The sequence below is a fragment of the Erigeron canadensis genome, chromosome 1 (assembly GCF_010389155.1).
Source record: "Erigeron canadensis isolate Cc75 chromosome 1, C_canadensis_v1, whole genome shotgun sequence".
Classification (NCBI taxonomy): Eukaryota; Viridiplantae; Streptophyta; class Magnoliopsida; order Asterales; family Asteraceae; genus Erigeron; species Erigeron canadensis.
Window position 1 is genome coordinate 16,423,209 of NC_057761.1, and position 17,507 is coordinate 16,440,715.

General features: G+C 34.4%; 1 long non-coding RNA gene across 6 annotated transcripts; it reads right to left on the reverse strand.

The window, feature by feature from the left end:
• Positions 1–616: 616 nt before the first annotated feature.
• Positions 617–2,590, reverse strand: LOC122581720. 6 transcript variants are annotated; one of them, XR_006321043.1, is made up of 5 exons: positions 2,344–2,590; positions 1,658–1,746; positions 1,486–1,544; positions 1,065–1,138; positions 617–914 (listed from the first exon to the last, which is right to left on the reverse strand). It is a non-coding gene; the product is annotated as an uncharacterized LOC122581720 (long non-coding RNA). The 6 variants fall into 6 exon arrangements; XR_006321042.1 differs by having other exon boundaries at positions 1,651–1,746; XR_006321041.1 differs by lacking the exon at positions 1,486–1,544.
• Between the last annotated feature and the right edge of the window lie 14,917 nt (positions 2,591–17,507).

A 17,507-nucleotide genomic window follows, 5' to 3' on the forward strand; every position in this document is an offset into this window, starting at 1 on the left:
TCCTAAACCCTAAGCTACCCAATAAAACCCGAGGGGAAAGTTGCATTCTAAAATCCTAAATGCTAAAATATATGGGCCAAAGGGCCAATAGTCTTTACATACCTGATGAAAATTACATATTTGATGAGATTAAAATGCTAGAGTGGGCCAAAGGCCCAATACGCAAAGTGTTTCTAATACGAAACACATTGTGTTTCGGTTCAGGTAGTTCCTTCAATGGCCATACACAAGATGTTTCAAGTCTAAAAACACATTGTGTTTTGGTTCAGGGTTCCTACAATGGCCATACACAAGATGCTTCAAGTCCAAAACACATTGTGTTTTGGTTTCGAGAATTCATAAATGGCCATACACAAGATGCTTCAAATCGAAAACACATTGTGTTTTGCTTTCGAGAATTCATAAATGGCCATACACAAGATGCTTTAAGTCCAAAACACATTATGTTCTGGTTTCGAGAGTTCATAAATAGCCATACACAAGATGCTTCAAATCGAAAACACATTGTGTTTTGGTTTCGAGAATTCATAAAATGGCCATAACAAGATGTTTCAAATACAAAACAAATTGTGTTGCGGTTTCCAGTAGTATTGCTAATGAAGCAAGAGTTGACATATTAAAGGCAAACTAAAAGAAAGTATTCATTACTAGAAAATCAACGAAAAAGCAATTTATAACAATCGAATCCATCATTTTCCTAAGTCATCGTGCTATACAACTCAACTATGCATCGGGCTCAAACCCTAAAATGGCGATATTTTCATCTACTGTATTTCTGCAGTGACGTATTCGTTTCTTTGAACTACATTCCTCAACTTCAATGTCTTCGCTTTTCAGATGTCTCATTGGCTTTTCTTTCTCATCAATGGTGTCTTTCTGTGGTGGCATAGCCTTAGCCCTTTGATTCTTCAAACCTGATGCCAATCCAAGAAAACAACACAAGTCAAGAACTTAATCAATTACTGAATATTACCAAAGTCATAATATTACCATTGCACATATGATATTAGCTAGAGGTTGCAAGATGAATAGACTGACTAAAGGGTTAGGGTCAAAATGGGTACTTATGCTACATGTCAAAACATGAAGTGTCGGCATTAGTAAGCACACTTGAAGCCTTTAGAGCAGAACTTTGAACCTGAAATGTCACATAATGTAAATTATGAGATGACGCAATAAGCAAACAAAAGTACACTATGTTGAACATCAAACTCAAAGAGAACCATCAACAGAAATGTTCCTATTAAACAATATTGTATCTAGAATAGCAGGTATCTAAGTATATTTGGTTTACTTATGAATGGGCCAATTACAGTTTTTATATCGAAGATGCAATAGATGGGTCAGAAAACAGGTTAAAACATGTAAATTTTCTGGTACGATATGTTTATTGACACATATATAGGTACAGGGGTTCAAATGTTAGTAATGCAACATCGCCCAAATTTATTGACGCAGACATAAGTACAGCGCTTCAAATTGCACCTCTAACTACATCCAGAGTGTAATGGTCACATCTTTTTCCAAATAATAAAAACCCACACCTATATACCACAAATACCAATAGATGAGATACTAGTTTCTTGCAGTAATTTAGCTGCTACCAAAAGAAAATAAACAAATACTTCAGGGAGTGTTCGTGAGACTGACTCCCTACTTTATCTTCATCGGGAACATACTGACAAGACGATACCAGCTCGGACCTCTGCTCCTCCTATCAACTAGCAAGTCAATTTCGTTCAACTCCTATAACAAAGGTTATCGATATTAGTTAGGAGCTTGAATTTGGAACTTATGAGAATTCTCACCAGAACATCTGACCAAGAGCCCGCGTGTTAGCTAGATGCCTAAATGCGAGCATCACTTGCATTACTTTAAAACGAAACCTATTTACAAGTCATACAAACTAAAATCATGATTCCCAGTCTTGAAAAGGTCTCTTTTTAAAAACTGAAGCAAATACAATACCTAAGGAGCATAAATGGTGATTTCAGTCCTTACGGGTCCGTAAGGTATTCAGTTGCTTGTGCAGCTGCAAAGCTATTGTTGCTTTGGTCATGTGTTTATACAATCTAAAAACACAGTGTGTTCGGATGAAAACACATAGAGATTCAACAAAAATATATTCCAAAATCAAAAAGTACAACAAAACGAATTCAAAGTGTCACGTGGAGCAAATTCATACAGATTCAGCCACATATATTTAATAAAACACATACAGATTACACTTGCAGAAAACTAAAAAACTAGATAACGTCACCATCATAATCAATAAATCAGATAAATAACCTAAGAAAATTAAGTTTAAAATTAAAAAAAAAGAGTAATCAAATTATAACTTACTGTAATTGACTGAAGATTTGATCGAAGTTAATTATGGTTTAACCTTCATCTTTCGTTGTTTCTGAGCCCTAGAAGATTCTGTTGAAATTATTGTTGATCGTGAGATTTGAGATAAGATTAAAAACGATTATCAATGACTAATGGCGACATCGGACAGAGAAGAGACGGCGGCCGAGAAGAAAAAGCGGCCGGAGAAGAAAGGGAGAGCAGAGAAAGAGGGAGTGCGAGAAAGAATTAGGGTTAGAAGAATTTGAGATCGAGAAAGAATGTGAAACAGTGAAGGTGTTTGGGGGTTTTGTTGAAGAGGTGAAAAGACAGATATACCCCTCCGTGTTAAAATTATAAAGATGGGGTATTCTTTAATATGAGCCGTAAATAAGAAATGATGGATGGCCAGGATTTGTTTCCTGGTTTTCAAAAAAAAAAGAGTTTGCATTTGATCTTTTCACTAGTCAAATAACATGTCTCTTATGTTGTTAACTGCTATATATGTAAATTGTTAAAAGTAACCCTCCAAATTGCTACTATGCGTGTTATGTGTGTATTGGTGTACTAAAATATTTAATTGTAAGTCATTATATATGTATATGGCCACCACAACTAAAAGAAAAAAAAAATTTTAACTATTGATCTAGACCATTGAAATTCATAAACAAAACAATCTTAACCCTTAAAATTAAAAGTCAAACTACAATTAATACTTCATAAAAGTCTACAACTAACATAGAAGTAAAATGGGTAGGAGTCTAAGAACGTAATGTGTTTCTAAAATTATAACATATACAATATGGAGTTTACAAAAACTCTCATGCATAATCTAATTTAATTAATTGATAGACTAATCAATGTAAGATGGAACACTTACTTTTTATATACTATTTAATTAATATAGAGAAGAACTAATTAAAAGTCCATGCATATTACTTTTTATTAATCTACACCCATATTTTAAGGATAATTTTGTTAACTGAACAAGATAGTCATGATGTCTAAATTTAAAGCATTTTTTTTAAAGTTTGTGTACATACTTATATGTTACTTTAACTTTTAACTTTTTATTTATTATAAAAAATACAGATTAAATTTATTGCGGGAACCACATAGTGAGAAAAACCGCCTATTAATTCGTCAAACAACACGATGATTAATGAGAGTAAATCTTGCCTACTTAGGACTCAGGACTTGAACTTGGATCTCCCAAGCCCAAGACCCTCATGAGAGGAACGGAATGAATACATTTTTGTTTTTTTTTTTTTTTTAGTTTTTAAATATGTTGAGCGATTTATGATATATGTTCGACCCAATTAATACATGAGTTGACACGTCAAACGAGTTGTTTTAGGCCAATGAGTTATTTTTCGTTGACATGTCAAATTGGCTGGTTTTGGATCAAATGGATTGTTTTGAGTAATGTGGGTTTGCCGGTCAAATGTGTGATACATATATAAACTTTTTTTATTTGGTCATCCATTGTGTAAAAAGTGAGGTTTACTCTTAAGTTTAAGTTTAAATCAAATGGGTTGTAGGTTGTTGGATCAAATGAGTTAATGGGTCGATCTATTATCAACATTGTATTTGTTATCATCATACTCAACATATCAACACCATTTTACTAAATTCAAGCTTTGATCTAGGTCATTTAAAATAATACACAAAACAATCCTAGCCCTTAAAATTAAAAGTCAGTCTTTTGTTAAACATGGTAACTTTTTAATGTTATATATATATACATTTTCTAATTATGACATGTATTTACTGTTTTCAATTTAAATTTAAATATTATACATAGCTAATGAAATTAAAATGGTGTTAGATTTGAAGAACCTATAAAAAGGAAAGAATTCAAAAAATCTTAAAGTACTTTTCATCTAAAAATCTTTGTGTCAAGTGTGAATAAGTTTTGTCGTGTGAGATATCCGGTAGAGACATATAGAAAGAAAGAAGGATTCATAAAATGAGGTTTTAAACATATAATTTCAAATCAAAAGTAAAAATATTTTAAGTCATATATGCATTGTTATTATTATACTAACGGGGCACCCGTGCAATGCGGCATTGGTAATGGGTCGCAGTGGTGGCGTCATAACGGAAGGCTGCGGTGGCGATAGCGTTGTTAGGCATGAGCATGGGTCAAAACCCGGCCAGAGCCGTGCAAAACCCGACACCCGACAATGAAACAAAATTCAACCCGTCGTATCCTATCGGGTATATGTTACGTTTTACTAATAAAAATTGGATATTTACACTTTTTCTAATTTATTTTAGTTTTGTATATAAAGTTCAACATGTTTTGTGTACTCCTAAGTCCTAACTATATATATATATATTATTCCTGTATAGTGAAAAGTTATTTTGAGAACCTTTTTTTTGCGAGAACCTTTGAGAACTTTTCAAATTAAGCCCAACCGATGATTGTTCTTTACATGAAAATTGTTTTTTAATTGTTTTCTGAATAACTTATGTGTAATTTTGATGTTTATAATTGTGTGGAGCATGAATTATCATCCGTTATACAATTATGTGAAGATTTGGATTCTTGATCACATGTGCACGAATAATCACTTGTGATCGATTTATATATATATATATATTGTCTCTAACCCGGTCAACGACCGGATATAGATGTAGTTATAATTGTTAGTGCTACAGGATAAATTAAAGAAGCTTAAAAATAATAATTTGAGCCTATTTTTAATGTGGGATTAAACATGTCAACATAGGTTGGTGGTTTGATAAGCACGCAAACAATATACCGCTTCGTGGGCTTGTTTAATATTAAGCCTTAGTTGGTTGACTTTGTATAATGTATAAATACCACCTCTAGGTCATGACTTAATTACGGTACATACATATTCACATACTTGAGATAATAATAAAAATACCCTTGGATCGAGTTAGATAGCCGCCAGAAGGGATTAAGGGTTCAGTTGGAATTTCGATTCAATCACCTATATACGCTTTGAAAAATCACTAGAAGCTACAACTCATCACTAAATTCAATTTCTTTTATAAGAATATATGTTTGATATGTGTTATTTGTTAAGAGCATCTATTGGGTATAGTGATCGAATTTTTATAAGCAAAACATTAAGTAGTACAGTTAAGATCAGGCTTGAATAATATAGTAAGGGTTTTAGGCAAACTCTCCATATGTAATTACATCTTTGACAATTTAAGTTTTTCGAGTTTGGAGTTTTAACCCCAACCGCATTAACATGTTTTGATCAAAAAGTCATTTTCGTCATATGTCACGATCTAGTTTACAGCAAGCTGTGGGCGAAAACGGGCTAAGAGAAAATATCGACAAATACTTACTCGCGTGGACATGTGTCTTAAAGAATTAAGAGGAGTCCTTGTATCATTGTTGATTTCGGTTTTATAAAGTCTATCATGTTAGTTAGGTGCCAAATCTTGATCATATATTGGGTCGACAATTATGTTAAAATCGTTCTAACTTGCTGGAACATACTATAAACCTGAGTAACAATCATCCATTTATTAAGTCTGGTTATAATTTGTAATTTAAACAGCAGGCTTGATGTTACGTAGTTGGGTCGAAAATAAAATGGGTAAAAGTTACAAAGCTATTACGACGCCTTGATTTCATTGTTTTCAAATTGTTGTTGAAACTGATATCACACACATATATATATATATAGATGCCCGTTATAATCACAGAAACAAGTTCATGTTAATTTTATATATGTTATAAGGTAGGATTTAATTAAATTACCAATGGAGACTACAAGGAGTTTTTTTCCAAACTAGTTTAGTAGGTCCAAATTAGTATACTTTTAAAAATATTTATCAAACTAGTATAATTTTTAAAACTATTAGTTATTGAGCTACCTCCTTATGTTCCTATTGTTTCAATTGCAAGAAATTATTTCTGTTCATTAACTCGGAATTCAACTAATCACGGACACTTATAATTTTTCAAACATTGACATTTCTGTGTTTCTCATCAACATAACTCGTTAAAGCTTGTGAGAAGTTTTCTTACCAAGTTATGGCTTCATGGAAGTTTGTAATTTATGACAAGTTAGTTATATTAATTGAACTCATTATGTATAAATTATACACTACTTATTTTGTACACGTACTTCTGTTGGAATATGATCACGTTATAATAAAAGCATTTCCAGTATTTATGACACGTTAACTTTGTATATTTAATTGGTATATTATAGTAATATATTAATTAAACGATCACTTGAATTATTAATTAAACTATGTTAAAGGTTTAATAGTGTTTAATTAATTAAAGAGGGAAGATTAAATTGTAAATTAGAAGTTTCCTAATTGTACAGGGGGGCGAAATTCCTAAGGGAGTTTCCTAATCCATTCTAACTTGTTCACCAAGTTAAAAACCCTTCTAATTAATCCCTTTAAATAGAGATCAAAGGTTAAGGGTTTTATCATTTCATTCAAGACAATTAGTTTTGAAAACCCTAAACACTCTCCTCTCTTCTCTCTCTCTCTCGTTCGACCGTGGGCAAAAAAACCCAAAGGGTTTTGGGTTTTGGGGTTCGACATCAAGGGGAAAAACACAACGGGTTTGTGAGTTCGTGATCGGGTACTAGCATACGATATAAGGGTGTCAAGTGTTCGATCATAGAGGGGTTTTAGTTTAGACCCTATAATAATAATAATTATTATTATTATCAACTTTATTGGAAGTTTTGCACAAAGATACACATATTCTATTCATTACTTTGTTAATTAATATGATTGCATAAACGTTTCTTTTCCGCTGCGTACTCATGATTTGTTATGTGTTTATGTTCATATATTCTAACAACTTTCTACGTAAGATTATTGTAAAAGCATGATAACTTTGACTATAATATGTGTATTTAAGTTCTGTTAATAGCTTTAGTGAAAGTAATAGCTTTGTAGGTAGATATAGCTACGAAATAAATATGCATTCTTAGATGAGTTAAAAATGTTGAATATTTGATATTGTTTTATTTATAAATGTAATCATAATTTAGGTACTTGGACGTCCTTGAAATAACAAGTTATATCATATCATATCGTATTCCAGGTAAGATAACTACCTTTTGACACGAGAAACACAACGAGAACTTAGTTTTCATTATTAATGATGGTTAAAGCCCTTTTCATATGCTTGTTAAATTATGGCAACTTCGGGAGGGCTTATGGTTGGTTTTATGCATGCTATGCCTTAGTTAACTTTAGTTATTAATATAATGCATGCTTTAGCTTGTGATGATTGATATATTTAACTTGGTTGCTTACGGTTGATATATTATTATGGTTGACATGGTTGATTTAGATTGTGATTGTATGCTTGATGTTAGATTTGGCCTATACATGTAGTACACTAGACTCATGTGGGATTGACATGATTCACGATTGCACGATAGGGGCCCTAAAATAACGAGATTGAAACAAATGATAACATATATGATTTAAACGGTTGATAAACTCGAGTATAAACTTACGGTTGAAAAGTGTTAAGCTTAACCCATGCTAGTCCCGTGAGGGGCTGGTGTGTTATGGTTGGTCGGACGGGGTAGTCATGATGCCTCTTACGACATGGTCATGATTGCTTGAGTTTGTCGGGTGGTTAGGAACGATCACCATGCTTTGCTAAACAGCTTTCTCCTGGATTTGACTATGCCTATCCTTAACGACGTCGATGGACCCCGAAAGGACTACCCATCATGTCGGGTGCAAGGTTCCTTGAAAGGTTGAATGACCGCCTATGCACAACCGCGATTGATTTACTTATGATATAAGTCACTACTTAACAATTGAAATTGGCATAACCTATGTTTGATGATTGAGATTGAAATTGAGATTGATAATGATGATTGATGAGATGATTGAGGTTGCTAGGCACATGTAGGAATGATATCATTCTATTGTGGTATTCGATTGATTTGTGATAATGATTGATATATGCTTGACATTTGATGACGATTGTTATATGCTTGACATGCGTATGATATTTATAAGATTGATTTAATTGGCAACCTTTTATACAACATGTGGTTATCTTACTCGGATTTTAAGCTGACACTTGTTTTGTTAAAAATGTTGTGTCTCCTTAGGTTGATCATTGAAGTTTGCTTAGAGTGAGACATGGGTAGATGGTTGCTATGATGAAGACTTATTGTTGCCATAGTTTTGCCTCATTTACTTAGACGTTTATTTATTATGTCGATTGAGACTTTATTGTCATTTGGTTGTTTATGGATTTCTTGAATTGTCGTTATGATGCAATAAGTAACACCAAAACTGTGATTGACATTTCCGTTAGGAAATGATTATGTTTTAAAAGGGACCTTTCTGCATTAAATGATCGTTTTATTTAAAAAAATTTTGGAATCCATATTTTATAAAGTTGAGTGTTACAATAAAAATGCATTGGAAAATTAATAGGTTTTATCAAACACAAGTATTTCAAACTTACACTTGTATAGAAACAAGCTTGAAAATACTTGGCAATATTTCAGGACAACTAGGGGGGATTTGTTAGGTCCAGTTTTACTGAAAACTGAAGCATCTCCAGTTACAACTGGAGACTGAAGAATTGTCCAAAAATATTAGAAGTCTAGTTGCAATGTACAGTTTATGCAACTAATGACTTCCTCCATTTGAAGATCTGAAGAACACACCTGAAGACATTCCAGTTGAAGTCGAAGACATCAAGTGGAAGAAAGGGAATGACAATGGCAGTGAAGCCCAGTTGACATTCCAACAGATCAATGAACTAGAGACCATCTGTGTAAAGGCAGTTACAAAGCTTTACACTGACTTCGAGGAGGACCTTTTACTTTACATCCTTTTACCCGGATAATAACCTTGTTTATGGATAAAAGTACAAGGATGTAAAGTGGTTGAATAAAGTAACCTTTTGTCTTACTTTATTAAGCACACACAAAGAGTTAAATACTAATACTTTTGTGTGTTGTCAACCATATTTGTACGTCAAAGTTGAGATCTCAATGCTCAACCTTCGACTATAAATAGAGTTTCTTGCACAAGCAAGAAAATAACTTTGCAAACACATACTTGCAATATTCTTGGTAAACTTGTGCAATATTCTCTCAATCGTAAAAAGGAACATTTCACAACTTTAAGTGTTTTGATTGCTAGGAGAAATTCAAAGTATAGATCAATTGTATTTCATAGGTTGTTAGGATATTTACATTCGTGTATTATCTTGGTTCCGCAACAACCTTGTATTTTGTTTATAAGCAATAAATAAAATGCACATTGAAAAATACATATTGTCTCACCAATTAAGATTATGTGTCCTTTACATTATTGCATTGTATTTACTTATTTGTTATTCTAACCTAAATAAGTAACTTCCAATTAACCTGGTATACTGTTCATAGCAACTGGTCACGTCCAGTTGCAGTTGACGTATTGCAAAGAAATTTCACCATTGACATAGAGGTGTCTTCAGTAACCATCTAGTAATAGTTGGGACTCACAGTCTTCGTAATGGAACTAGTTAATTAAGTGGATTGAATAAAGTAACGAACCTGATCGGTACGGGGTAAGTCTTTTTTTAGTCTTTGTTTATGTCTGTGTTTGGTCTTGGAATGCTGAATAGGATTGTGTGTGATAGCAATTGCACTTGTATTGTCACACATAATGGGAATCTTAGAGAAATCTAGGTCATAGTCAGCGAGTTGTTTTTTCATCCAGAGGACTTGTGTACAACAACTCGCTGCTAATACATATTCTGCTTCAACAGTGGAGATGGGCACTGTATGTTGTTTCTTACTAGACCAACTAGTCAGCTTCCCTCCCAACAGCTGACATCCTCCACTAGTGCTTTTGCCATCCAATATGCAACCATCATAGTCAGAGTCGGGGTATGCAACTAAGTCAAAATTGGAGGCCTTGGGTTACCAGAGACCCAGCGAGGGAGTTCCTTTCAGATGCTTAAAGATTCTCTTAACAGCGAGAAGATGAGATTCCCTGGGAGACGCTTGATATCTTGCATATAGGCAAGTTGCAAACATTATATCATGACGACTCGCTATGAGATACATCAGTGAGCCAATCATTCCCTGGTAGTGAGTGCGGTTCACATGCTTACCATCAGGGTCAGCATAGTAGGAGGAGACATCAGAGTGGCTTTAGGAGTGACATTTGACATGTCAAATTTAGCTCGCATGTCTCAAATGTACTTCTCCTGATTAATGAAAATGCCATTAGGGAGTTGGCAAATTTGAAGACCAAGAAAGAAGGTTAGCTCACCCATCATGCTCATTCTAAAGTGAGAGGACATCAGTGAGCTGAACTTGGTGCAAAGTTTCTTGCTGGAGGAGCCAAATATGATGTCATCTACATAGATTAGAACATAAAGAACATCAGCACCCTTTTGATAGAGAGTGGTGCTGATGGATCCTTGATGAAACTTATTAGAAAGAAGAAACTCAGTGAGAGTGTCATACCAAGCTTTAGGAGCTTTTTTAAGACCATCAAGAGCCTTATAAAGACGATAAACGTAGTGTGGCTTGGCTAGCACTGGATCTTAAAAACCAGGTGGTTATTTAACATTAACTTCCTCATTGAGTTTTTCATTTAAAAAAGCACTCTTGACATCCATTTGATATACAATGAAGTTTTTGTAAGCATTATGTGCCAAGAATAAGCAAATTACTTCAAGACGGGCCACTGGTGCAAAAGTTTCATCATAATTGACACCTTCTTCTTGAAGGTACCCTTGTGCAACCAGCCGAGCCTTGTTATGTCTAACAACACCATCTCCGTCCACTTTATTTCTATAAACCCATTTGGTTCCAATGGATTTTTTGCCAGGAGGTAGAGGAACAAGGAACCAGACATGTTGTCTTTGAAACTGAGTAAGTTCCTCTTACATAGCATCAAACCAAGATGGATAAGCCATAGCCTCCCCTATGTTCTTAGGAGTGATCATGGACAAAAGGTTGACATAGAGACATGTGTTTCTTGTCACTGATTGAGTAATAATCCCCTGCTGAGGGTCACCAATGACTTGTTGAGCTGGATGACTAGATGTCCATTTAAGTGCTGAAACACTTGCTGAACCTAGTGGAGTGTCAGCGGAAGTCTGAGAGATGGGAGCAGCAAAGAGATTATTATAAGAATAGAGATCAATGGTAAGAATGGATTCAGAAGGAGTATTATCAGCTGAGCCATTCGACTGAGTTGAGTTATCATTGATGTTGGTGTCATCAACTGACTCCATGTCCTCAGCATTTGCTAGTGCATCATGAAACTCCTTCTCATCAGAGTCATCAACATGCTCGTTCTCAGCCAGTGATCTAGGTTTGGCTGAGGCAGCATGGATTGATCTTAAGATAAGCTTAACCGACTCAATTGAATAAATATGAGCAGTAACTTGTTCCTCATTAGCGTTAGGTGATTTGTCTTGAGAGATATGCTGATTGGTTTCAGGCATCAAATAATAAGCATCAACAAATGAGTCAACATCTTCAGAAGAAGGATCAGCGAGCTCATCGAAGATAACTTCAGAGGAAGAAAATTGAATGTCCTTTAGAGCAGATACAATTTCAACGAAAGTAACATGAATGGATTAATCCACTTTCTGAAGGCGAGTATTAAATACTTTGAAGGCCTTGCCGATGGAAGAATAGCCAAGAAATTAGCCATCATCAGCTCTAGGATCAAATTTTCCTAGCTGATCCTTGTCAAAGACATGGAAATAATTTATTTGAGTTTTCTTTCCTTTCAAGTCCTCATATGTTGTCTTGTCATGTCTTTTGACAATGAGGCATATTTTTTGGGTATGACAAACAGTGAGGATTTACTGAGCGTGGTGTGTGCTGCCTCAATAAGTATTCTGTTTCTTCTTTCAGCAACATCATTTTGCTCAGGAGTTCTAACAGAGGAGAAGTTTTGTGAGATCTCTTGATCACCACAAAACAATTTAAGAGTGTGGTTTCTGAACTCAGTGCCATTATCACTTCTGAGTTCTTTCACCCTTATGCAGTTGAGATTTTCCATTTTCTTAATGAAATTGATAATCTCTTCAGCAACATCACTCTTAGCATGAAGAAAGATAATTCATGAGCGGGAAGTTTAACTTAATTTTCCTAACAAGTTTTAAATTTATAAAAGTACATGGTTAACTTCTCTACTACACTCACTCAAAGGCAGTGGACCTGTTCGTTTGTAGTATAGTAAACAGGTAAGACCAGGATCGTTTGTAGGCACTATTTCTAAGAATTAAGCTAGGTGTAATTCTAGGATTTGGGGGTTGTCAAGAGTTAAACTAATAATAATAAAAAAAGAAAAACATTAATTAAGTTGAGTGGCTTTGTGTTAAGTTGAGTAGAGATGTTTGCCTTCACTTGCACGCCTTGTGAACCTATCATGACATGTCATCCCATTAAGTACCAAAAGTTCACATTTCTTAACTTATTTAGACATCAAAACTCGACCTAAAGATATAGGAAATAATCACAAAATGGACGTTCATCATATACCTCCACCCTTAATCCTTTGCTTGACCTCAAGCAAATAGTCCAAGAAAATAAAACAATGATGAGCGGACTACTTAAGTGTTCAAGTTATTCTACTTCATTAAAACATTTGAAAGATTAGTCATGCAAAATGATTTGAGAAAGCTTTAGACACAATCAGTAAGCTATAACTAGAGGCAAGATACTTGGTCAATGAAAACTAAAAGTTAACCTTATATTTGTGTTAATATATCTAAAACAATTCTATACTTCCATATGTCAAAACACAAATATAAGGATTAACGAAACTTCCCGGGTCCCTAATTGCCTGATAGTTGTTGAAGATGGCATTTGCGGAGCGACTTGAATGATGTAGAATCTCCAATGACTTGCGTCATCTCCATTTGATGGCTATCCATTGATGCGTCTCCACCTTCTTTTCTTTTTGGTATTTCTGATTTTTATTTTATTTTTTTGGATTTTTGGGTTTTTATGATTTTTTTGGTGATCTTGATGTGCTAACAGAGGTTTGAGTAGCTTTTCATAAGTGTTGGGTGATTGAGAGGGGTTAGAAGTGTGTTTACAAGGTTTAAATTCAAGTTTAAACTGCTGTTGGACTTCCCAGCCGCGCTGGCGAATGGCTGAGAGGCGCTGGGAATGAACCTGCTCCTTCCAGCGGCATTTAAGTGGTCCCAGCGGCGCTAGTGGGTCCTGGAGCTCAAAATCAAAGTTGTAGCTCTCTCTTTTCTGGTTTCATGTCCTGGTCACTCATCGAAAACAGACATCAGATGAAAAGGTTATGGCCAAAATCTCAAGACATTGTCAAACTCTTCATGTGAACTATTTTTCCTCCTTCTTGAGTGTTGAATCACGAACCGATTCTTCTCCAAACCGTCGCTACACCTCTTTTAGCTTGTGTAGCCTTGTTCCTTGATGTTCTCCTCCTCACCACTTTCATTGATCTAAAAAGCTCATGATTTACCTGTTGTCTACACATCTAAATCAAAATTTAAAAATGGAAAATAACAAACTGATATTACACGATTTCACTACCGAATTCACGTCATCAATGGCGGTTTTTGGTGAGTGTGTGTTCTTGGTGTTTGTGTGTGTTTTGAGAGAGAAAGTGTGTGTGTAAAGGAAAGTTGGCTGATTGGAATTGCTTAGAATGGTGAAGGTTACAATGATTGTGTATGTGTTCAAAGTTATGATTACTAAGGAACGAGGGGTATTTATAGGCTAACTACACAATTATGCTAATTATCACAATTAGCCCCTCAACCTTAGTAATCATTTACGTATGACTTAACAACAAGAAAGACCACTAATCTAAATTACAATTTATCACTATTTTGGATTTCTAAAATTCTCCCCCTTAGTGATATATTGTAATGAATGAAGTACGTGTTATCTTGTCTTGTAGGAATGAATTTGATGAGCCCGGTGGTGAAGACAATTGGTGTGTTGAAACAAGTCTTCAAAGCTTTCTCTTTTGTCTTTGGAGAACTTGATTCAGTCTTGGTCTTGGACTTCTTGAAGTTAAATCATGTGGTGATTCTCAATGTTCTTTTTGAACAGAGAATAACAAGTGTGTGTGTGTCTCAAATCTTTGAGGATTGTTGAATCATGAATCAGAGTTGTCTTTGGAGATGCGGAAGGTATGAACTTGTCTTTGATTCTTTAATCTTCGATTCTTGAGTGAAATTCAACTTCTTGATTCTTCATTCTTTGATTCTTGAGTGAATTTCATCTTCTTGAAATGAAGTTTCATGAATAATTACTCTCCCCCTTTATGAATACATTGGAGCTTCTTGATAAAGTGTTGTTGTATGACTTGAAGATCTTGAATAAAGTGTGTTGATGAAGACTCTTTTGAAGCTTTACTTCTTTGACTTGAATCTTCTAATCAATTTTTCAACTTTTTGATGCTTGATCTTTGTCACATCATCTTTAAACACTTTGGAGGTAAGCAATTGAATGAAGTTTGGATAAGTCTCTTATGAAGCTCATTCTTATCTTTGAAAGATAAACCTAAACCTTTTGAAACAACCAAACACTAACTTTTATAAACCTAAACCTTTTGAAACATCCAAACACAAACTTTTCTCCTTGTTGTCCTTATCAATCATTCTTATTTCTTTCTCAATCAATCATAATATTTTCTCCCCCTCATAATGACAAAGTTGGGACCAATGTCATTATGCAAACATTGATTGATAAAATGTCAAAAGAAATAACACGATCCAAAGTTAGATTTTATGCACATGGAGAAATGTCGACCACCAAAACATCAACCCAAACCATTAGCCCAACCCAAGGAATCCTAGAGGTGACTAAAATGTAAGGTTGAAGTTGTTGGTACAAACGTTATAGCATGGTGTTGGTGTTTTTTGTGTTTGTGCGATGAGAAATGAAACCGGATAAGAATGATCCGTTAGCATGTTCAAAAATCGAAAGGATTAATGAAATGACCGATAGAAATGTATAACATTTTTCGGATTTCCTATGTATCATTGAGTTATGCACAAATCAAGTCTCTAACATAGTTCGGTCTGCGGCTTTGCAGCCACGAGATTGCTTCAAAGAATATAAATCATGGTTAGTACAGCCGAAGCGTTCGATAATCACAATCTATTATCCTTAAAGACTTTTAGGGAAAACCGAGGTCACATTAGACTTCTCGTTAACTCAATAATCACATAAATGTAATTATGAGACCTACTTTCAATGTTGGAAAAAATGTTAGCATTGGTAGGATTTCCATTTGATCATCGTGGAATATCAATGAAGATATCACTACAAATATTCCGGCTATATCACAAAGATAAGCAATAATATCACAAAAATATGACTTGAATGTGTCCTAAAGAAATGAAGAACGATCAAATTAATGACCAATCAAGATAGCTCTAGACACAAAGTGATCAAATGAAGTCGGGGACCGGAGTAGAGTGTCACCCTTTTTCAATATCAACATCTTCCAAATGAAGAGTCAATAGAAATGTGAAAATCTCCGTGAGAATTAAAACAAGTATTTGTTAAGAAACACTTGAGAGGTTAGGTAAAGATGTGTATCGCTTCACTGGGTCCATGAAGACTTCTTCAATATCGAGATATCAACAAATGACATCCGATAGAGATGTGTTTTACTCGGCGATTTGAGAATTTAGGGAAGGGTATCATTTCTTTTAACCCTTTTCTCTCAACATATCACCTTAACCTCTCACTTTTCGACTTACTCCCTCCATCCTATTTGCACGAAAACATCATCACTCAAAATACCCTCACTATCTAATTAAAGATAGAAATACTCCGGGGTTAGAACTCATCGGCGATGATGAAGTTCATGGAGTAAGATTTGAGAAACCTAATCGCTCATGTGCAAACTAATCACCGAACTTCTTTTGAATGAAAAAATTATTGGAAAAACATCAAATGTGTGAATGAAAATGTTTGAAACACATTTGAAGTTTTGGAAGTTTTTGAAATCACCAACTCCTTCTTAATCTATGCAAGAATAGATCAAAAATGTTTTCCATAGAAAGGTGGAGCAAAAATTTGTTTTTGTGAAATCAAAATGAGTAAAAGCTTTGTTGTGGTATTTTCGGAAAACTTGAGAGTCTATTGTGAACAAGATTTTTCAATTGAGAAGCACAAAGTTTTGCTTCAACAACAATGTTCATAGTAAGACTGCTAGGGAGTACAACAAGGCGTTCAATCCGTCGCTTTAAGTCAATCAATTGTTCAAAATGAGACAACTAGGGAGTACACAAAGGCGTTCGATCCTTTGCTTCTCATATCAACAATTGAGAGTTCGAAAAACTTATGTGAAAGCAATTAACTGCTATTACACATACATATTCATATAAGACCACTTGGAAGTACACAAAGGCGTTCGATTCCTTGTTATCTTATATCAATGTATATGTATAACAACAGGATCTTAGAATGTATAACCATTTGAAAATAAATAAAACCTTGAAGAACGGGTTATACACGGAGTATGTATAAGCTACTTTAAAATAAATAAAAACAATCAAGAACGGGTTACATACATAGTATATGCAAGCCACTTTAAAAAATATATAATCTTTTTGTTTATTTTTGAAAATTTATATTTTTGTATTTGATTTTTTTCTTTTTCAAATTTTGTATTTTGATTTTCTAGAATGTGTCAAGAATTCCTTCAAAAGTAAAATGAGTTAAGGTTCAAGATTTAACATACCAAGCTTGGATATAAGAAAGTTAAACCTCTTTTCATCCAATGGTTTTGTGAACAAATCTGCAAGTTGATAGTCAGTTCCCACAAAGTAGAGCTCAATATCACCTTTCTCAATATGATCTTTGAGAAAATGATATCTAACATCAATATGCTTTGATCGAGAGTGGTTTACTGAGTTGACTGCAATAGCAATGGCACTTTGAGAGTCACAATAGATAGGGATTGATCATATTTCAAACCATAATCAGTTAGTTGAGTCTTCATCCATAAAACTTGAGCACAACAACTAGTCGCAGCCACATACTCAGCTTCAGCAGTTGATAGTGACACACAATTCTGTTTCTTGGTAGACCAACTCACAATTTTATCTCCTAAAAATTGTAAAGTACCGGAAGTGCTCTTGCGATCAAGCTTACAACCTGCATGATTTGCATCTGAATAACCAGTTAGATTGAATCCAGTATTCCTAGGATACCAGAGACCTA